The sequence below is a fragment of the Bos indicus x Bos taurus genome, chromosome 16 (assembly GCF_003369695.1).
Source record: "Bos indicus x Bos taurus breed Angus x Brahman F1 hybrid chromosome 16, Bos_hybrid_MaternalHap_v2.0, whole genome shotgun sequence".
Taxonomy (NCBI): Eukaryota; Metazoa; Chordata; class Mammalia; order Artiodactyla; family Bovidae; genus Bos; species Bos indicus x Bos taurus.
In genome coordinates, this window is record NC_040091.1 from 1,674,996 (window position 1) to 1,698,079 (window position 23,084).

The 23,084-nt window shown below is 52.5% G+C and overlaps 1 protein-coding gene across 3 annotated transcripts in view; it reads left to right on the top strand.

Moving 5' to 3' along the window:
- The window catches only part of SOX13 (SRY-box 13), a 46,106-nt gene that overhangs the window by 7,789 nt on the left and 15,233 nt on the right, over positions 1–23,084 (top strand). The window lies entirely within an intron of this gene.

Genomic DNA, 23,084 nt, shown 5'->3' on the forward strand with positions numbered 1-23,084 from the left:
AGTGCTCAGGAGCCAGAGCGAGGCCTCCCCTCCCCCGACCCCAACACTGGGGGCTCAGTTCTAGCCTACCAGGGAGGCGATCACCCACCATTCTCCTGTCTGCAGGGACGCAGTCTCCTCCTGTGTCATTTTTGGAGGGGGGGCGGGGAGTGTAGCCCCACCTCTCCACCAGAAGACTAGGGTTGGGGAGTTCAGTGGGGTCCCCTCATTTGGGCTGGTGATGCCAGGAGATCAAGGCTTCTCCCCTTAGTGGGGGTGAAGGGCTCAGCTGTCCCAGGTCCCCAAGCCAAGAAACAGGGCAGAGAACAGAGAAAGGGCATCTTGCTTGGGGTAGAGGTAGGTGGCAGGGGAGATTTTTCTCTTTGGTGTCTGAGGAAGTCAGGGATGAACCTGACTCTCACGTCTGGGTGAGCGGGGCTCTTGGAGTTGTGCAGCGCACACCCTGCACAGCTATGCATGCTGGCCCTTTTGGAACTGATGCATGTAGAGCATCAGCCACCTGTGGTTTTCACAAGGTAAGCTCCTTTCTCTGCTACCAGATCTCCCTGCCCTGAGATCCATACTCCTCAACTTGAGACTGGCAATTTGGAGATGATATTTAGATATTTGTTTCCTCTCTCTGGGTGTTGATTGACTTGGAGTTTGGGGAACCAGAATTGAGGAAAGTGCTGTACGTGAGCATGGGTGTGTGTGTACCCGGCAGTTTTAGGGGTCTGGAGAGTCTGACTCCTGCCGCCCTCCTGTGGGGTCAGCATCCTGTTCAGACAGTTCACCAAAGGGTGAAGCGAATTTCCCGAGTCCTGAGTCGAGGCTCTCAGATACGGCAGGGAAGTGGGCAGAGGGAAAGTCCCTGCCCCCCCAACAGTAACCTCTCCCCCAGGTGCCTTCCCTGGCCTTTGGCCCGCTGAGTCTTTGTGTCCCTGCCTTCCCCATTCCCTCTCCCATCATCAGACCCATTCATCCCTTGTCCTTCAAGACCCTGCTCTTTGATCTCTTAGGAGATGACTGGCTAATCAGATTTACCCATCTAAATTCATGTGCTGGTGGCAAGTTAACAGGTAGTTCCTGAAGCTCTTTCAACTGGCCACCAGGCCCTATCAACCCAAGAGGTGACTGTCCAAGTGGGAACCTGGGGTGGAGGTGGGGTTGGCCCAAGGGCGCTGCCCCATCATGCATCCGTCCAGCAGGCGGGAGGGCAGCGGCCTCAAAGCTGTGCCCTGCACACGGGCTGAGAGACCAGTGAGGCCCTCACAGTTTTGAGGAAGGTAAAGGTTAGGTACTGACTGATGAAGTGAAGGTTGGGAGGTGCCGGGGGAGGGCTGCAGAGCGTCCAAGCATCCAGGAGGGCACCACAGCCAGATCTGGGCAGTCAGGGAAGGCTCCCTGGTGGCTCAGAGGGTAAAGCATTTGCCTGCAATGAGGGAGACCCGGGTTCCATCTCTGGGTCGGGAAGATCCCCTGAAGAAGGAAATGGCAACCCACTCCAGTATTCTTGCCTGGATAATCCCATGGACGGAGGAGCCTGGTGGGCTACAGTCCATGGCGTTGCAAAGAGTTGGACACGACTGAGTGTCTTCACTTTCTTTCTTTCTTTCAAGGGGAGGGTAAAGCGTCTGCCTGCAATAAGGGAGACCCGGGTTCGATCTCTGGGTCGGGAAGATCCCCTGAAGAAGGAAATGGCAACCCACTCCAGTATTCCTGCCTGGATAATCCCATGGACGGAGAAGCCTGGTGGGCTACAGTCCATGGCGTCGCAAAGAGTTGGACATGACCGAGGGTCTTCACTTTCTTTCTTTCTTTCTTTTAAGGGGAAGCATAGTGACCTGGAAGGTGAGGAGACAGCTTGTCGAGAGCAAGTCAGGGAGAAGGTTGTAAGGGCAGGTCTCCCCACATCTCCCAGGGCCCCACTGGGGTCTCCAAGGGTATTTCAGATATCCTGTCCCTCACCAAGGACCTGGAGCATTTGATCCAAGGACTTTGCAGGGGAGGGCAATTGGTGAGCGCTCAAAGACAGGGTAGCTGGGGGCTCCTGGCAGCCTTGTTTGGCTATGGATTGTGTGTGGCAGCATGGGCAGGGTGGGTTTTGGAGTGCACTGATATGCATGAGATGTGCGGGGCTGCCTGTGGTGGGAAACCCAAGTGACCTAGGGACGGGAAGCCCAAATCTCTCCTAGGCAGCCGGGGGTCAAGGAGTGGGGGGAGCTGGACGAGGGATGGGGTACAGGATTGCTCGGGCCAACTGCAAATTAGCAGGCGGGCGCTAAATGCCTTTGCTGCTTCTGCCCTCCCGTCCCTCCCGAAAATCAGCAACTGTGTCAACAGCGGGGTGATTGTGCTTGGCCGGCGGCAGGGCCGGGCAGGTGCTGGCAGGGCCGCCCAGCCCCATGCTGGGAGCAGGCCACTCTGGCTGCCAGGGCCGAGGGGTAAACAAGGCTGCACACTGGCTGGCCCTGAGGGAGGGCGGCCGCAGGCGGGCAGGAGGGGGAACAGGTGTCTCAGGAGGCTGCAGACACAAAGGCTGCTTGTTTCCTCCGCCCTGGCCCGGGGAGCAGCCGCTCCCCGCAGGCCCGCCCCAGACCAGTGGCCAGGTCAGCCAGAGGGTGCTGGGCTGAGGGGAGGGCCGCTGCTGACCTCCAGACTCCCCTATCCTGGGGCTTGCTTTTTTAAAATTTTTCGCTTGAGGCAGAGGTAAAACCAGTCCCTATCGGGCGCTACCCTGGGGGCAAGACACGTGACTCTGAATAGATCCACTGTCCGTGAGGCCTCTGTGAGTCTCAGTTTCCCGTTGGAAAGACAGAAAGACCCTTGCAGCGGCTGGGGCACTGCAGGAAGAAGTGGACAGGAGCGAGGCAAAGGCCCTGGAGCTTTTCAGGAGAAGGGCAGCCAAGGTCAGGAGTGGTGGAAGGTGGAGTGACAAGTAGGGCATCCTGGGGGCTTCCCCAGGGCTGCAGGTGGGCTTCGGAGTGGAGGTGGCTGGGAGCAGCAACACCCCGTCCCTCCATATCTTTAATGAACCAAACCTTTACTGGACAATGCCAGGGGCCAGGCACTGCACTAAGGATGGGGGAGGCAAGGAAGAATAGCAGCGCCCTCGCGGACAGGAGCATTCTGGAGCCAGACGGCCTGTGTGGCCTTGGGCAAGTAACAAAAGCTCTCAGAGTCTCAGTTTCCTCATCTGTAACATAGGGTGACAGGAACCACTGCAGACAGGTAAAAGAATAATTGCAGTCCAGTCAAGTACTAGAGGCCAGGGGTGTCCAAGGGCTCTGGAATGCCCTGGAGGAGCAATCGGCTCTTCTAGGATCTTTAGGGAGTGATTCATAAAGGAGGAGCAGCCTCATTTAACTCATTAATTTCTTCCGTTTTGACTGCGCTGGGGCTTCGTTGCTCTGCGCAGGCTTTCTCTAGCTGCAGCGAGCAAGGCTGCTCTTTTTTCTGTGGTGCGCGGGCTTCTTGCTGAGGGTGCTTCTCTTGCTGCAGAGCAGAGCACAGGCGCTGTAGCTCCAGCTTGGTGGCTGCACTGCACCGGCCCAGTGGCCTCGCGGCATGTGGAATCTTCGCAAGCAGGGATCGAACCTGTGTTCCCTGCACTGGCAGGTGGATTCTTAGCCACTGTGCCACCAGGGAAGTCCAAGGAGGGGCAACATTTGAACTGGGCTTGGAGTGAGGTCTGGGTGTTTTCTGCTCAAGAATGTAAGCCTTTCAGGCATGGGCACCCTGTGAGCTGCAGCCCTGAGGTGTGAAGGCGCCTGTTCGCACCTGCATTAGGGTCTGTGAGCCTCAACACTGGAGGCCAGGCCAGGCTCCAGAGGGCCCTGGCCGTGGGTGAAGGGGTTTGAGCTCATCCATAGCCTGCTCCAGGGTCCAGTATCTTTCTTTCTCCTCCCACGCCAATACCTTATGAACCACTCAGTGTCACTCTGGAATGCTCTTCAACTTATAGAGAAGCAGGATGGTTTGGTAAAAACACCGTGGAGTCTTAGAGTCAGAAAGTTCTGGACTGGAAGCTTTTGGTTTTTGAATCTTGAGGTTGGGCCGTTTACCTAAATTCTCTGAGCTGCATTTTCCTTACCCATAAACTGAGGCAGTGGGTTGTCCTTTTTGGCAGTCATTGTAGCCATTGGAAGGAAGTGCTGAGACACAGCAGTTGCCCAGGATTTGCCTCATGGGAGCTGTTGGGGCTGCTCTCTGCTTGGTCTTGCCAGTGCCATCACCCTTCCTGTGCCTAGGTTTCTATATCTGTAGGGGGGAAACGGTGCTCTGTTTACTTCCTTCCTTGATTTTCCAGCTGGTAACGGGTCAGGCTGCCCACTTTCTGGGTCAGGCCTGACACCCAGGGCCAGAAGGATCAGCCGCAGCCTTCCCAGGGCGCTAGCTGGGCCTGCTGGACCGAGTGCAGTGCTGACCTCCCATAGTCCGGCCCAGGTGCTGCCCCCTAGGCAGCAGTGGGTTCCTCGTCCTGCCTTTCCCGCAGCTCCCACAGGCCCTCCAGGTTCCTCTAGCCGTTGCTCTGCGAGTGCTTGTGGGGCCAGTGGGCGCTGAAGGCCTGTGGACCCCAGAGGAGACCAAGGCCTGCTCTAGACTGTGTCCTCGGGCCTGTCACGCCACCGCTAGGAACCTCGCTTTTCCCATCAGCAACTCGGGAAGGACCACTTGTACCCTTCCTGGGAAAAACTGTGTTGCTGTAGCAGTAGAGTCAGATGAGGATGAAGACAGCTACCCTGGTGATTTTTGTTGCAGTTTCAAAATCCGGTTGTGGGGTTAGACACTTAGTCACAATTCTGCATCTGTTCTTGGTGGTGCCTTCCACGCACAGGTCCTGCCATGTGGCTCATCTCAAGGATGCCTCGTGAAACCTTGTCAGTTAGGAAGGGCGGAGGGTGCCTCATCCCTCGCTTGTGCATTGGGAGACTGAGATGTACAGGCAGGGTGGTGGGGCCTCTTAGTTCGACACTGACTGTGGGTCTGAAGAGATGAGGCTGGTCCACGGGGCCAGTGTGCCACGTGGCAACGCACGTGGGAACCATGGTGGGGTGTTTGCAGGAGCCCCTGGCCTGCTGCCCCTGGTTTGGGGGAACTGGTGATGGGAAAGGGCTAAGGGCATCAGGGAATGCCTGGGGTCTGAGGGCCTCTTGACAGCTGCAGGGAGCCCGTCCTGGGCCCAGATCTGGAAGGATAGTTGCCTTGGCAGAGGCCACCATCCTCCTCCCCTCCTTTCATTTGCTACCTTGGCCATGCTCCGTTTTGTCTCTCTCCTCTGTACTCAGCGTTTCTCAAGTAGCCTTCCTGGAGAGGTGAGGTCAAGGAGAGACGTTGATACGAAGGGGAAGGCGGGAAGATGGACTGGGAAAGTACTCTGCAGTACCCTGGCCAGGTGGTCAGATAGTAGCTTCCTAGGTAACCCTGGAAACAGCTTGAGTAAGAGACAGGCAGAAAAAGTAGAGGCGACACTTGGATTCTTCTGAGGGCTGTGTACATATTTACATATAATTTGCATATAACCAGTACACTGAACACGATTTCTATAATGTATACCTAGCCACATTCACATTTGCCTCTTACTGTTGCTCTTTTCAAAGATGTCCGCCCCTGGCTCTTTGCTCTTGTCCAGCCTCACTCCTGCTCTGTTCTCCCAGCCCCTTTGCAGAGGGCAGGGAACGCTTGCGGGGAGGGACAGACAGCCAGCTTCACGGCAGCCTGCTGTCGATCGCCCTCCCCGGGGTGAGCACAGGAGGTGGTCCCCAGTGACCCCCACCTGTGAGTGGGACTCTGCGCCTTCGTGTTAGGTGCACAGAGTTCGGCACTTAGCAAGTGCTCAATGAATCTGAGGATAAATTGAGCTTAGCGATGAGGAGGGACCTTGGAAAATGGACGTTTCCTGTTCAGACTCCTCGGCCCCAGCTTTTGTGCCTGAAGACAGGTGAAAGTGAGCCTCTGGGGAGCAGCTTTCTCCCCTGTGGCCAGAGGAGGCATCTCTTTCTCTTCTTGGTCTTGCGGAAATAGTGGTGTGGATGCTGCTGCTGCTGCTGCTAAGTTGCTTCAGTCATGTCCGATTCTGTGCAACCCCATAGATGGCAGCCCACCAGGCTCCCCCGTCCCTGGGATTCTCCAGGCAAGAACACTGGAGTGGGTTGCCATTTCCTTCTCCAATGCATGAAAGGGAAAAGTGAAAGTGAAGTCCCTCAGTCGTGTCCGACCCTCAGCGACCCCATGGACTGCAGTCTACCAGGCTCCTCTGTCCATGGGATTTTCCAGGCAGGAGTACTGGAGTGGGGTTCCATTGCCTCCTCTGTGGTGCGGATGAGAGGAGCAGAAAAGAAGGGCCAGGCCTTCTATGATGTTGTTTTTCAGATTGAGAGTCTGTTACTAGCAATTTATGATGGCCAGGTTTGCAGCCAAGCACGTTCTGTTCTCCAGTGTTGAGGGGAGACTTGCAGGGCCTTAGCAAGAGGCTCAACAGGAAAAACACCCGGGTCGCTAATTTCAGGACCGACCATGCAGGGCCTCAGCCTGTGCTGGCGGCAGCTTTAGCGCAGGGCCAGTCTGAGCCCAGCCCCATGTGGAGAGATGCCCTTCTGAGTTGCACGGCCTCCCCACGGGACCGCAAATGGCTCCTGTAAGTGGAAGGAGCCCCCTCCCACCTCGGCCCACTGGGTCTTGGGTTGCTGATTGCTTTCTGTGAAATGGGGTCAGGACAGTGATGAGAGCAGAGTCACTGTAGTTTCTTGAGACGGCAGGGCCTGGGAACACTCCTACAGAGAAAGAAGAGCGGCTGTGTGAGAGAAGACCCCGGAAGAGGGGCAGCGGGCAAGATGACCACCCTTGTGGAAAGAATGGTGCACAAGCAAAGCAACCCCCTTTCTGCAAAAGAGCTGAGCTGGTGGAATTTAGCTCAGCGGCCGCGAGATCGGGGCAGTAGATAGCGCTCTGCGGGCGCAGGGCCCGTGTGTGTGCAGGTTGTCGTGTGGCGTCCCGGAAGACCATGGAGAGGCCAGGAGCAGCACCTGCGGCGCCCCCTCCTCCAGGCTGGCCTCCGCGCTTCCCTGGATTCCTCACCAGTCCCTGTTCCTGGAAGCAAGCCCCCTTTCTCCATCCGTTCCTCATGTAAGTCGGTTTCATTCTTTCTGTGATTTCCCTTCATTCTGTTCCCAACTGTTTGGCTTTGACTAGAAGCAGCCACATTAGCCATTCTTCAAGGGGTCCGCATCCCCCAGGTGGCCGAAGTGCCAAAGGGCAGAGAGCTTTGGTTGGCGGGGGGCTTCTCGGGGTCAGGTACAGTGCTGCCTGATCCCCGGCCTCTGCTTCATGCCTGGGAGGAGCCTCGTCTGCTTCCGGAAGAGCGAATCTCTCAAGTAGCCATTTCTTGCATCCCAAGCATGTCTCCAAGCTTGCTGCCATCAGATGGTTGTTGAAAGGCAGACTCATTGGAAGGATAAGAAGCTTTTGTGGGACTCCGGAAAGAGCCAAGGGTGAGAACGTAATGCGTTGGGTAGTGGGGGAGAGAGATGCTGGGCAGTGAGAGAACTGGCCTGGTTTCCAGCTGTGAGGATTCACTGTTATCTTATTATCCTCACACAGCTGACGGCCACTCGGTCCTGAAGCAGATTCCCTGTCCTGTCTTCTGTGGGTTGACATCCTTTTCTCCTGCTAGCTCAAGGCTCTTGCCAGGGGTCCGTGAAAGCGTGAACTCAGGTCTGATCCAGCATGGATAGGTTTGTTAGTTGTGGAACACACGCTCTGGGCCGAGCACAAGACTTGGGGCTCCACCAGCAACCCCCATCCCCTGCTAAGACAGATGTTAGTAAGGCGCCTCCGTGCCAGGTGCTGTGGAACAACGGCGACTAAGCTACCAGCCAAGAGGTTGAGGAACCCTGCTGGGGTAGAAACAGGGTGGGGGGTGAGCTTAGAGAGCAGTTTGGAAGAGATCTTCAAGGTCAGAGGGAATCTTGAATGCAGGCCAAGGAGCCGAGACTTGGTTGACAGTGAGGAAGCAGAGAACGTCAGAATGGGTGGCTCATTCATTGAAGCCGAAACCTCTCTCTGTTCTGCAACAAAATTCCAGCAGAACCCTGTGCTTTTTCTTTCCATTCAAAGACATTTTTGCTGCTTTCAAATTGTGCTGAACCACCTGGTAACAGAGACAACTCTCCTTCCCCCAGAGGGCTCTGGGCTCCCAGGATCGGGACCGAGCCTGGCAGCCTGCGGAGGGGATGTTCCTTCTCCTGGTCTCATGACCACACTCACCCAGGCTTCAGTCCCACGGGTGAGTGAGTGCAGCCAACTTTCTGAGATGTGCCATTTCTCCATAAATGAGCAAACTCATTTTGTTCAGGCTTGATGAACGTTAATCTCTAGATGTCTTTTTTAAAGGCAATGGTTTGATATATTTTTTAACAACTAAGATATTCAGAGTATGGATAAGTTTTCAATTCAGTTCAGTCGCTCAGTCTTGTGGCTTCCCTGTCCATCACCAACTCCCAGAGTTTGCTCAAACTCATGTCCATCGAGTCACTGATGCCATCCAACCATCTCATCCTCTGTCGTCCCCTTCTCCTCTCACCTTCAACCTTTCCCACCATCAGGGTCTTTTCAAATGAGTCAGTTCTTCACATCAGGTCGCCAAAGTATTGGAGCTTCCACTTCAGCATCAGTCCTTCCAATGAATATTCAGAACTGATTTCCTTTAGGATGGACTGGTTTGATCTCCTTGCAGTCCAAAGGACTCTCAAGAGTCTTCTCCAACACCACAATTCAAAAGCATCAATTCTTCGGCTCTTGGCTTTCTTTATGGCCCAACTCACATCCATACATGACTACTGGAAAAACCATAGCTTTGACTAGACCTTTGTTGGCAAAGAAATGTCTCTGCTTTTTAATATGTTCCCTAGGTTGCCCATAGCTTTCCTTCTAAGAAGCAAGCATCTTTTAATTTCATGGCTGCAGTCACCATCTGCAGTGATTTTGGAGCCCAAGAAAATAAAGTCTGTCACTGTTTCCATTGTTTCCCCATCTATTTGCCATGAAGTGATGGGACCGGATGCCATGATCTTAGTTTTCTGAATGTTGAGTTTTAAGCCAGCTTTTTCACTCTCCTCTTTCACTTTCATCAAGAGGCTCTTTAGTTCTTCTTCACTTTCTGCCATAAGGGTGGTGTTATCTGCATATCAGAGGTTATTGATATTCCTCCTGGCAATCTTGATTCCAGTTTGTGCTTCATCAGTCTGGCATTTCGCATGATGTACTCTGCATATAAGTTAATAAAGCAGGATGACAATATACAGCCTTGACATACTCCTTTCCCAATTTGGAACCAGTATGTTGTTCCTTGTCCGGTTCTAACTGTTGCTTCTTGACCTGCATAAGCTTTACTCCATACCTCATCATGTGAAGGCACTGGGTGGGGGTGGGGAGGAGACCAAACCCTACCCACCAGGAAGCAGTAATCTGTCTCAGGAGGTAAGACAGGAGCATTGGAACCAGCTGCGTTGTGAGAACAGAGCTTTTAGCTGAGTGGGCCAGGGCCCCAGAACTCTTTTTCTTTTCTTTTTTAATATTTGTTTTAAATTTTTATTTATTTATTTATGTGGCTACTCTGGGTCTTAGTTGTGGCATGTGGGATCTAGCTTCCTGACCAGATATCGAACTTGGGCCCCCTGCATTGGGAGCTCGGAGTCTTAGCCACCGGGCAACCGGAGAAGTTCCGTATCAGGACTCTTGAAGACATTTTTGTCTCTGTGGGCTTGGTTTCAGAGGCTGGGTGCAAGGTGGAGTTAGACAGATCCCTCTTTGCATCCTATCTCTGCTTCTTCTGAGCTGGAAGATTTCTGGTAAATACTAGAACTTTCTTTGAGCTTAGTTTTTTCACCTACAAAGTGGGAAAAGAATAATACCTACCTCCCAAGTTTAAAAGGATTCAATGAAGTGATGTTATATATTACAGTGTCTGGAGTATACTAGATTCCAGTTAGTGGGAGCTGATGTTAGTATCATGGCCATCATGGTGGTGGTGTTGGGATGATGGTGCAGCTCTCCTGCAGACTGTCTGGATGTGGGGGCAGCTCCTCCCTTGGGTCATGAGCATGGCTTACATGCGATTTGGGAAAGGGAGAGTGTGGTGAACAGACTCCGTCAGCTGTGACACCTCTCTCAGCCCCCCATCAAATTCTTCCTTCAGATGTGTACAGATGTGCCACGTGACCCTGGCCAAGTTACTTAGCCAATCTGTGCTTCAGCTTCAGGATTATAAATTGCTGCTGACAATCATACCTGGTACTTAGAAGATTGAATAAAAAGGGTTACCTGGAAAATTCAGACACTGTCTGCTATGGGGGGTGGTGGGGGTGGAGTTCTTATCCAGGCATTTGCTGCTGTTACTATTGCTGTGATTGTTCTGCTACAGGAGTGACCCATACACTCCTGTAGCCCAAAGAAACAAGGGCAAGAGCTGCTAACCCAGGTGATCCCGGACCTTGGAGCAGGGGTAGGGTGTGGGGTGGAGGTGGGCTCGGGTGTGGACCCCAGCGTGTGGACCTCACTGTGCCGGCGCTGGAGGGCAGCCCAGAAAAGACGGTGAACTTTCTCACCCACCACCTGCAGGCAGGGTGTCGCCAGGTGGAGCATAAATGATAGTTTGGCTCAGCGTGTGCGGCCTCTTGTCCTTTACCCGGTGTTGTCCCTTGATCGGGTCACTAAGGGTGACAGTTCCACACCAAGTAGAATGGACTTTTGCAAAACTGGTGAAATTCGCTTGTAAGTCTGAATCGCTTGAAAGCATGAAGCCACTGCATTCACCAGACCCAACCAACTGCTGGTGAATTTTTATAATTCATAGTAACAGACCGCCTTTAACTAACCTTTGGACTCTGGGCACTCCAGAGCTCCTGCAGGAACCCAGCAGGAAGTGGAGGCTGTCCCCCAGCACCCTGCAGCAGACAGGGCTGATTGGTTTGGGTGCACCTGCGGGGAAGCTGCCTTTTCTCCAGAGTCCTTGTGCTGTGGTTTTGGATTGGAGGCAGGTGGACCTTCTGTGGGATTTGGCTTCCACCCTTTAGCTTCAGGTGCCTCAATTATAAAACGGGTTTTGTTGCTACCAAAAATGCCTGTGAGGTGCTTAGCTGGTGCTCACTCAGAAACGTGGCAGGGGCTGCCACTGTCTTTCTGCTGATGCGGGCTGCGGCCTGAAGGTGGGAACCAGGGCCTTAGCTGCACCTGTATTTCTGCAGCATCAAAGACCTTGGAGCCCTCCCCGACTTAAAGTTTTATCTCTGAGAGAAGAAATAATCATTTATCCCATGAGCAAATGGAAAAACTGAGACCTTGCAAGTTTGGGTGGTGTGTCCCAGGCCCCACAGTGAGTTCCAGGTGTCCAAACCCCTAACAGTTGTAGGGGGGTTTCTAAACCATCAAGTGTGTGAAGCATTTTGACATTTAGAAAATCACTATGCTGAGGCTCCAAGCCACACAATGTGTATGTTGACTGCCAATTTATAGATAGGAAAACTGAGGCTCAGAAAATTAGGACTTACCTAGGATTGTACCTTGATTTTTGTGGCAGAGCTGGGGCTCCAGCTCAGACCTCTGGCCTCCAAATCCAGGGTTCACTTCCACCGTGCACTCAGAGTTATCACGTGGGTCTGTGTGATCCTCTCTGCAGTGACTTTTCCCCTCCGAGCAGGTAGATCTGTTAGGGTGACTAGTCATGAGCCAGCAGGGAGAGGGTTAAATTCCTTCCTAAGCGAGGGCAGGTTTTGAGCTGGGCACCTCTAGTGACCCCGTCACTGACCCTCACCCCGGGTCAGGGCGCGGGCTGTGGGGGAAGGGAAGGAAAGCAGCTCTAAGGGCTGGGTGGGGACGCTCATCTCCCTTCTTCGCTGGACAAAGACAGACAGGTGCCAGTGGCTCTTCCCAGTCTCCACAGACAGTCCCTAAGGTTCCCCTGCGGTGGACGGCCATCAGCAGGGCCTACCCTCTCACTCAGGCCCTGGGGCCCTGGCAGCGCTTAGAGACATTGGAAGCCCTGTGATGTGTTCTTGGGTAAGTGGGAGCTGGGCTAGTTTTTTTACCTGTAAAGGCACCAGTAATAGAGAATGAAACTATCAAATGACCCTCCTGGCTGGATGGGACTTTGGTCCCCGCCTGTGATTCACTAAAGAGGAGAAGGAAGATCAAGGTGGCCCACAGAAGCCAGCGTCTCTGACGTAAGTGGTGACTCTGAACACTGGGAAGGCTTCTCCATTCCCTCCTCTCCCCAGGCGGCCCCCACCCCAGTCACCCCCTCTGTTAGCTCAGACCTATTTGAAAGCATGTGTTTGAGTTATTGTCCCTGTGTCCTCCCTAGATGGACCTCAAGGAGGTCGAGAGCTGTAGAGTAGACTGCCCAGGGCTGCTCAGCAAGTCGGGGATGGGGAGAGCTGTTCTGGAAGCCAGGCGTCACCCAGCACTTTCCTTGAGACTGCCACCCCAAGAAGGACAATTGAGGAAAGGATTTCCAGGAAAGCAAGGAGCTGACTTAAAGGAAGTGAGCAAAATCTCTTCCTCCATCCCCGCCTTCCTGCCCCGAGACCCTTCCCCTCCCCACTGCTGCTGCTAAGTCACTTGAGTCGTGTCCGACTCTGTGTGATCCCATAGACGGCAGCCCACTGAGGAATTCTTAATACACCTGTCTCTGAGTGGCAGGGAAAAGCCTTTAATTGTACCTAGAGGCGAGGGAGGCACTGAAGGGAAAGCCTGCTAACTGGTGGGGCAGGTCCCAATCTGTCTGGCTCTGGCCCTTATGGACACTTCAATTAATGATGTTAATGATGGCTTTGCGCGCAAGGGGCTCTCCGAGGCAGCTGGTCTCCAGGCTGCACAGCCCCGATACCTGGCCAGACCTGAGTCCCCAGTCCGTGAGTCTGTTTTATGCCTGTCTGCAAGATTAAAGGTGCCATGAAACTGTAAATTATTAGCAGTTTCATGTTCTCCATCTTTTTTTGTGTGTGTGGTAACTTACATATTAATGAAATTGACCGTTTTAATAGTTTTTAATTGCATAGTTTGGAAGCATTAAGTACATTTGCATTGTGCAACTGCCCCTGCTGTCTATCTCCAGAAGTTTGCCTCCCCCAAACTAAAACTCTGTACTTGTTAAATAATAACTCCCCCTTAGCCCCTCTCCCCAGCCCCTAATAACGTCTATTTTACTTTCTGTCTCTATAAATTTACTATTGTAACTACCTCATACAAGCAGAATCAAGAAATATTAGTCGTTTTGTATTTCACTTAGGCTTATTACATTTAACATTTTCAAGTTTCCTCCACATTGTAGCATGTGTCAGATCTCCTTTTTAAGGATGATGATATTCTGTTCTTATCTATGCCACGTTTTATTGTATCCATTCACTCTTCCACAGACACTTGGGTTGTTCCCACCTTTTGGCTGTCGTGAACAGTGTTGTAAAAGCACGGGTGAGCAGCGTCCCTTCGCGGCCCTGCCTCACATCCTTTGGTTATACACCCAGAAGGAGAATTGCTGCATCGTATGGTTATTCTATGCTTCAGCTCTTAGGAAACCACCGTACTGTTTTCCCTAGCAGCTGTAAAATTTTACATTCCCACCGGAAATTGTCTGCATCCTTGCCAACATTTTTTTTTTTCTTTTTTTTTAAACTAGTAGCCATCATAATGGGTGTGACATGGCATCTCACTGTGATTCTCCATCTTTTGAAGGGGAAGTCAGGCCCCAGGAAGCACTAAGACAGGTCCTCCGCATTGCAGAGCAGCTAGGCCCGGGCCCATGTTTCTGGGTCTGTGTCACAGCCTCCATCCTGTACTTCTGCTCCTCAAGAGGAGGCAGACGACGGGAGGGTTTATAGATTAGGAGGTTGGGATTAACGGATACACTCAACTGTATATAAAATAAAGCCAGTAAGAACCTACTGTGTACCACAGAGAACTCTTCTCAGTATTTTGTAATAACCTATAAGGGAAAAGAATCTGGAAAAGAATGTATATGTGTAACTGAATCACGTTGCTGAACACCGGGAGCTAACACAACATTGCAAGTCAACTAGACTTCAGGAAAAAAAGAAAAGTAAAGAAAAAGAGGAAGCAGGTGAGGCCCTTCTCCTACCTTGCTCTTCCTGGCGATTGTCAGGGCCCTTTCCCTGCCTTCTGTCACAGGAGCAGAACAGCCTTGGCCCATCAAAAGTGTCTGGAGGGTGAATGACCTTCAGGGGGAGAAGGGGCTTTCAGTGATATTGAGATTTAAAGAGTTGGATTGTTTTAACCCTGGGCATTGGGTAAATTACGGTACAGCCACTGCAGAGATGTGCAACAATTACAAGTGACTTCATAACGAATTTTCTTTCTGTTTTGCCACACTGCATGGCTTGTGGGATTTTAGTTCCCCAACCAGGGATCCAAGGCAGGCCCTCACAGTGAAAGCGCAGAGTCCTAACCACTGGACTACCATGGAATTCCCTGAAGAATTTTAAATAATTTCCAGTTTTTAGTAACAGGAAAGCTTCCTCTGATATTACATGTATATGGAGGGGAATAGTGTAAAACTTCTTTATGAGCTTAATGATGAAAAAGAAAACTAGACACAGGAAAAAGATTTAATGGAAATATGCCCAAGCGTTATCAGCTGCTGCCACCTCTGGATTAATGTGAAGTGGGCGACTTTAATTTTTTTGTCTTTATGTTATTCTAAATTTTTCAGATTATCTATTGTACATTGAGTACATATTCCTTTTATAGTCAGAAAAAAGATTGATAATAAGATGATGGCCGCTCTTCATTTGGCACATGTGTTGAGTGGTCTGTGAAGCATACAGCTCTGCTCAGGCTGATGGTGGGACGCTAAGGTGTGGAGGTGTGGGGACAGAGGGCAAGGAAGGAAGGTCAGGACCCCGGCGAGGTGATCGCTGGGGGAGGTCAGGGACGGGGGCATCTCTGCGCCCTCCGCTGCCGCCCTGAACTCATGACATTAGGACCCTGGTTTTGAATCATTTGATGTCTGCATGTGGCATTTGCCTTTGACTTTTCTCACTTCAGCTGAGCTGGGACCTGCCTGGACCCCTTGACCCCCGTCATGAGAGCAGCGGTGGCCCTGCAGAGGTTAGGGTCGAGGGGTGGGCGACTCAGCCTCCAGTGGGTGATTTCCCATGGCTCTTAGGACCTCGAACACGTGGGAGAGAAACCAGCATAATCCAGCGCTTTAAAGAAAGTGCTCGACAGCCAGTCTCTGGGCCAGTGTTTTGCTCACCACTCATTGGCCATGACCTTTGGCAGCCTCCTTAAGGCTTTGTGTCCTCAGTAGTTAAAACAGAGATGATAATAGTAACTATTTCACAGGGCTCAGGAAAGTATTAAAAGAGCTAATTAATGCCTACTGATGGCCCCTGGCTTATTGTGTGCCTGATTCCTGTTGTCTGGTTGAGAGGAAGATTCTGATGCTAGACCTCCTGGACCCAAACCACCTCTGTGCCTCAGTTTCTCCATCTGTAAAATGGAGATCATAATACCAACTATCTCAGATGGTTATTGTGAAAATGAAATAAATTGCTATAAATAAAAGTGACTAAAATAATACTCAGCACATAGTAAATACTTAGGAAATGTTAACTATGATCAGAGGGGTGCACATTGGAGTGGCAACCAGTTATGTGTGGGGGGCACCCGCCAACTCATCTGACTGTCCCAGGAGTCCCATCTCACAGGTTAGGGCCCATCATTCAGTTGTTAAATACTTTGAATGTGAATGTCCCCACTATTGTTATTACCACCTCGGGCTCCAGATGTCAAGATTCCTATCTCATCCCACCACTTTGCCAGATTTCTCTCTTTTCTTAGTTGAAATGGTCCTGCTCAGTTTCCAAAGGGTGCTGGTGCTCGAAGTTGGGGTCCCAGGCGGACTGGGGTGCAGGCTGGCTGCTTTGGAGATTGCTTGATGAGCATTAAATCGGACACTTGAAGCTGTTCTCCTCCCCTTGCTCCCCTGCCCTTTTGAGAAGGAGCCAAAGCCAAGAAAAAGCAACAATTCACAAATATAAAGGGGACCATGAACATGACAGACAGGAGAAATCTTCCGCAGCAGTGTTGGCTGCCGGTGGGCCGATGGGGTAGATAATGGGAGAGGAAACATGGCCTTTGCAGAGAAATAGAACGGAACACTTTGTTCACTGGAAGAATGAACGCTGGCTGCTCAGTTGGGGTTTCCGATGATGAGCTTGTCTTTGGGGAGATGATGGCGATTAGGTTTTCTCAAGGCGCAGGTGGGGTCCCACCCAGAAACCCTGGGGTGGGGAAAGCCACAGACCTGAGCAGGGAGCCCAAAGGTGAGACCAGTGCATCCCAGTGCAGCTCACGGGCCCCGGCCGCCGACTGCAGTGCCGCCAGCCACTCTGTCCCTCCGTTGTCTGCCCAAGCCGAGAAGCGGGGTGTGCAAATCCCTCTGGAAGCCCCCGAACCTTTTCTCAAATTATATCTTTTTATGGAGCCTTAGGGAGGTAGAGGGGCTTCCCTGGTGGCTCAAATGGTAAAGAATCAGCCTGCAATGCAGGAGACTCTGGTTCGATCCCTGGGTCGGGAAGATCCCCTGGAGAAGGAAATGGCAACCCGCTTCAGTACTCTTGCCTGGAGAATCCCATGGACAGAGGAGCCTGTTGGGTTATATTGTCCACAGGGTTGCAAGGAGACTGAGCAACTTTCAGTTTTTTACAAGGAGGTACATCCCAGGGAGGAGAGGATGAGGCCACGTGTATTTTCTGATTATTTGTATGCCAACTTTCTGGGTCAAGATGGTATCCTGTCAACACTTCCCTGGACATATATTCTGTACCAGATTCTCTAAGCTTATGATTACCTTCTAATTACAAAGTAGTTATTGGAATCTCTGTTTTACGTGTGAAGAAACTAAAGTTTTGAGAGACTGAATCTTCCCCTCAAGTTTCCAAAGTGACTTTGGGATTTTTTTGGTTAATTCTTCCTTGGCCATGACTCAAGAAACAACTGGAATCTTGTAAGTGGCAAAGACAGTGGCGGCTTGATCTTTGCGGGACCGGATCCCGTTACCTGGGTTAGAGGGAGCCAGGGCACAGCCAGCAGATGAGAAGACATGGATCTGGGCATTAGTGCTGGCTGAGTTCAGATGCCTCCACTGGGCCTTGGGTGGGTCAGGAGAAGGAGAGGTGAGGGCTTGCCCAGTGCCCTCAGCCGGGTGGTGTTCTGGCACGGCTTGCTCTTTTTCCTCCTCTCCCCATGGTTAACACTTGGGGCTACCCCACAAGACAGGTCTCTGCTGAGGCTGGTCGGCCCGGACTGCACGCGGGCCCTGGACGGGACCCTGCTTGTGCGAAGGAGCAGACGCGCGCGCCCTCATCCAGGCGGGGGGCCTGGATCTGGTGCTGGGAGCGGAGGTCAGCGCTGCAGCTGCCCCAGCCCTGTGGCCCAGCTGCTGATGGGGCTCGGGAGGGGCTGGAGACAGCCTCAGGTCCCGAAGCAGGAGGGCCCCAGATGAGGGCCTCCAGGAAACACTGTCTACTTCCTTGGCTTTACCCAGGTCGGTGGGGCAGCCCCTTCCTCCTGGGAATCTCAGCGGCCCTTTCACGCTGCCTCTTCTGTCTCTGAAGAGACTCAGAGGAGGCTCTGGGTGGGAACGGCACCGCCCATTTCTCCCAGCCTTTTAAGTCCTTTGGGGGTCAGCTGAATCTTGGCAGATGCCAAAGCTCCGTCTGGAGCTGGATTTCTGTGCCGGTGATGTAGGGGGCTGACTCCTCTTACAGGCTAGGACAGGGGCTCCCGGGGGCTCGGCGCGCCTCAGTCTAGTCTTGGCTGCTCTGCTAGGTGATGTATTACCTTGGTCAGCTCAGAAACAGCCCAGGGACGGGGGGTATAGGCCATTGTCTCCACCTGGTCTGGGCTAGACAGGGCCACACCATGGACCTGTTGACCCCCAGGGCCCACAGAGGCCGAAGAGAGGGAGAGCCTCGCAGGAAAGCTTTGTTTCAAGCCTGTGGCCAGCCCAGCCCCCAGCTCTGAGTAAACAGCAGAGATAGGATCGGGCGTAGCCAGGAAGGGTGGCAGGGTGCGGCCTGGGAGAAGAATGGCAGGATGTGGCACTGGGCACCGTGCTGGGCACCCACGCCTCGGGCCATTGTTCAGGGCTGCCCAGGGCTCTCAACTCTCAGGGGCCCTGAAAGGAAGTGATGTTCCTCTGGGACCTGTTCCCCTGGCCCTGCCACTCCCGGCCACATGCTTCCTCCCTGGCAGTGCCCTCTGCACCACCCACGCAGGGGCGGGGGTCTCAGTAGAGGGTCAGGTGTGTGCCCAGCGGGGAAGTGTCGTCACTGACCCTCCTAGGAGGGTCTGCCTTCCTGTAGCCCTGGGTCTGAGTCACCCGTCATGCTCCGATGACTGGAATTTATCTCTATCTTTATCTGTATCTAGATGTGGGGAGGGGAGGGCTGTTGTTATGGAGGGAGGAAGGTCTGAGAGTAAAAAGTCCTTTGATTCCAATCTGGCTGGGCTGGTTGTTGTCTGATTGGGAGAGGAAGTGGCTGGTGATTTGTTTGGGGGTAGAAAGGGGCTTAGTTTTTGTGTGCCTAGGGTGGGAGGGGGTCAGAGGGGCTGGGAGAGGGTTGACTGTAGGCAGGAGAAAGAGGAGCTTAGCCCCTGGAGTGTGCCTGGTTGCAGACTCCAGAACTGGGCTCTGCACCCTCATCCCTCTGTGGGGGGCAGGCATCCGCTGCCTTGTCCTGGGCGCGGGATTTGGAGTCAGCTCAGAGACTCAAGACTCTGCGGCATCCAGGGTGGGGCTGGCCGGAGCCCTCTCCCCCTAGGGGCCTTCACTTCTCAAGATGCTCAGGTGAGGTTAAACCCAGGAGAAGGTGGCGGAGGGCCTGTGGGGTAGGTTCCCCGGAAGGGAAGGGAAGGCAGAGCAGGAATGCTGCTCCGTGCCCCAGCTGGTTGAAGGTCCTCTGACTGTATTCCTAAATCAGTATGCCCAAACAAGCCAGGTGAACCTGACCTTTCTGGGCCTCAGTTTCTCCATTTATAAAATATGAGTAAGACTGGGCGAGAAGGAGGAGATTGGGAACACAGAAGCGCTTCTACCCTAGTGAGAGCCCTACCAGGGTGGCCTCTGACCAGAACCTGGGTGGGAACTGGGGGAGGCCAGTAATCCACATCTCCTGAGCACCAGAAGAGTCTGACTTCTGGGCATCTGGGGAGAGGGGAGGCTGTGACCGCTGACCTTAAAACCTCCTGAAAAATCATGTATATATGATTGAAGCATGGAGCATGCTTTGTAGGGAAGGGGTAATAAGGGAATTTTTTTTTTTTTTAAGTCTCTGGAAAAGACTTAAGGGAAGACTCCACGGGGTCTTTAAATTCATAATGTTTGGAAAATGTTTCTTACTGTCCCAAGGTAAGAACAAAAGGAAGTGGACTTGCCTTGCTACTAGGGGATTGGGGTCATTCACAGGAAGAGCTTAGCAGCAAGAAAGATGCAGCTGAGGATAACTGGCTGTGGGAGGTGGGGGTGTGGGAAATTAGCCCCAGACAGCAGCATCCATCTGATGATGATGAGTATAGTAGTTGTCACTTAGGCATTCAGATCTGCCTTGTCCTATGCTGCTGAGCTGTATTATACTCTGAGTGTTGTACAAATATTTACTGAGCACCTATATGTACCAGGCACTGTGCTAGACTGCGGCTATACTGATGAGCAAAACTAAGCTTATTTTCACAGTGTGGGGTTGGATGGATTCTCAGGCTAGTGGGCCAGTCAGAAATAAAACAGGTGAAGGTATCATTCCCAACTGTGAAAAGTACTTTGAAGTCGCAAGTTCAGGGTGCCAAGAGAATGTAAAACAGGCACATCTTATAGGGTCTGGAGTGTTAATGGAAGGCTAATAATCTCTTTAGCTTTGGTCTTCCCTGGTGGCTCAGCTGGTGAAGGATCTGCCTGCAATGCAGGAGACCTAGGTTCGATCTGTGGGTTGGGAAGATCCCCTGAAGAAGGGAAAGGCTACCCACTCCAGAGTCCTGGCCTGGACAATTCCACGGACTACAGTCCATGGGGTTTCAACACAGAACAGCACTGCTGCTCTGCCTTCCCTTGCAGGGTTGCAAGGTCGGACACAACTGAGCGGCTTTCACTTCAATCTCTTCATGTTGGGAGTTTTGTTCCCATTTCACTGAGGAGGAAATTGAGATTTAGAGAGGTTATGTCAAGTGCCCGTGGTTACACAGCAATCAATTAAGCAAATTTAGGATTCAAATGGACTCAGGTGTGTCTGCCCCAGAGCCTTCTCTCTCAACCACCTGGCTCTAGGAGCATCCTGGGCTATATGGCACCTAATGGATGCTCACCCTGTATTATTTAATGTCCATGGACACCTGTGAGAGATGGATTATTAACCCATTATATGGATTAGGAGGCGGAGGCTCAGAGTTCGTTAGATTCCCACGGTAACACAAGTCAGTTGGTGGCAGGGCAGAGATTTGAATCCAGATTGTTAAACCCCAAAGGCTGCACTCTGCATCAACCCTGGGCTGTTGCTTCTCCATAAACCAATGAATCCATGGAGGGGACCAATGGAGAGCCAGGGCCAGTGCCTGCAGTGGAGACAGACTCCTGTGGAAATGAAGGGCCCTTTTCTGGGCTGCTAGCAGGATCTGGCAGGTAATGGGGGGTTGGGGAGGGGGAGTACCATGCCCTGGTGAACAGACTGACACCTCCAAGCTAGCTTGACTGGTCGCCAAGAGCCATTTTCTTTGTTACCAGGCTCTGTGTCAGAAGCTGGGACGGACTGTTGGGAGCACCCCCCCCCCAAAACAAAAATAATCCCAGTACCCAGTTGGGTGTACTCTTGGGAGTTAAGAGTGGGTAGAAAAGGCCATCAAGGTCAAAGGGAAGAGCTGTTAGTGCAGCAGGGTCGAACAGAAACATAAGGTGAGCTACACTTACACACGTTTTCCCTAGCTACAGTAAGAAGTGCACAAAGAAACAGGTGAGACGAATTTTAACGATGTGTTGTATTTAACCCCAAAGTGTCCAAACTTATATTTGAACGAGTAATCAATAACCAATGAGCTATTTTACATTATGTTTTCGTCCTAGCCCTTCCAAAACGAGGGTGTAGTTTGTACTCTGCATGTTTCCACCGGGACCCGCCGCGGTTCAGGTGCTCAGCAGGGGGTGGCCGGGGTCCCGGGGGTCCCTGGGGTTCCTTAGGACCGAGCATCACCTCCTCTGCCTCGGCCTTCCGCGGCGGGGGCAGGGGGAGGGTGGTCCACAGCGGGAGCGAGCTCTGGGGGGCGGCGGGCACTGGGGCCCCCCGGGTGCCGCCGGGAAGCTGGGCCGCGTGGGGCAGCACCCTGAGGGTGCCCGGAGGAGAACCCCCCAAGACCCCGGCCCGGGCGGGGCGCGGGGGGGCGCGGAGCCGGCCGGGGATCAGAAGCCCGCGGCCCCGCATTGTTCGCCTGTCACACTTCCTTTGGCTTTATTGCCTTTGTCCAACACCCTATTGTCTGATTTCCTTTTGTCCCCCTTTCAGCGCTGCTGTCTTTTATTTTCCAGCCAGCCTGGTTGTTTTCATTTCTTTTGTCTGAAGTTCCTGAGAGGAAGGTTTTATTTTCAGCGGTTTGATTAATTCACAGCTTGAGCCCCGGGTTGTTTGTTATGTAATTGCGGCCCTCGGCTTCAGGATCGCGCCCCTCCCCCGCGCCCCTCCCCGCCCGGGTGGGCCGAGCGCCGGCTTCCTGGCTGCTGGCCGGGCCGCGCGGGGCGGGACCCAGACGCACCCCAGGGCCCTGCTGGGCCGCGCGGGGGTCTCTTCTCCTTTCTCCTCACCCTGCCCTTCCTGGGCCCCACACCAAGCCCCCAGGGCACCTTGCCCTTTGAAAGTGGCAAGAGAGTCTGGTCTGGTCTGGTCTGCAGGATGGCATCAGATCGAGCAGATACATCTTATTCGACTGGAATGCTTTCAGTTATTTGAAGTGAAATACTGTGCATGTGTACATCTGTCGTATGTAGCACATCGCATCATTCCTTATAAGAAGCATTTTATACAGAGGTGATGTAATATACAAATATACTGCACCTGCAATTTAATTTGAGGGATGTTTTACTATATATAATTTTTGCCTTAGGTTCCCCTCCTAAAAATGTAATGCCCGGGTAAACAAATTTTTTAAAAAGTAACACAGCTTTTCAAACTACTATGTATCAGAATCACCAGGAGGGCTTGTTAAAACAGATTCATGGCCTCACCCACAGAAATCCTGATTTGTGCCTGACCCATGACTTCACCTTTCAAACTAGCCCTCAGGCTATGCCTCCTGCCTCCCTGTGCTGCATTCCAACCGGCTGTGCTCTAACAAAGGCACCAAGCACGCTTCTGAACACCTTGTAAATATCAATTCATCACTTCCCACTGTCCATTTTACAGATGAGAAAACAGGTATGGAAAGGTTAAGTAACTTGCCCAAGATTACTCAGCAGCTCCTGGAGTAGCTGAGGCAAGACCCATGCCTTCTTGGAACCTGCTGTATGTCCCAGCTGGTCTTGTCTCTGTGACTTTGGAGGGGGAGCAGGTGAGCTCTGGGCATTTGCTGCTCTGGCCTTGAGCCTGGCGTGACCACCGAAAACGACTCCCAGGATCCTGCTCAGCTAGTTGGTGATCCCACACGGCATGGTGTCAGCAACAGAAGTAGGAAATTCAGTCTCTGCTTTCATTACACCGGGGATTGCAGAGGCCCAGAGGGGGCCAGACTCTAATTGAGACTCTAACCAGATCTCTTAAGTATAATACTGTTCTACAATTAGACCAGTTCTGTAAGGAACAAGCGAAATGGGTAGAAGCAATGGCACCCCACTCCAGTACTCTTGCCTGGAAAATCCCATGGACGGAGGAGCCTGGTAGGCTGCAGTCCACGGGGTCGATAAGAGTCGGGCTCGACTGAGCGACTTCACTTTCACTTTTCACTTTCATGCGCTGGAGAGGGAAAATGGCAACCCACTCCAGTGTTCTTGCCTGGAGAATCCCAGGGACAGAGGAGCCTACTGGGCTGCCGTCTATGGGGTCACACAGAGTCAG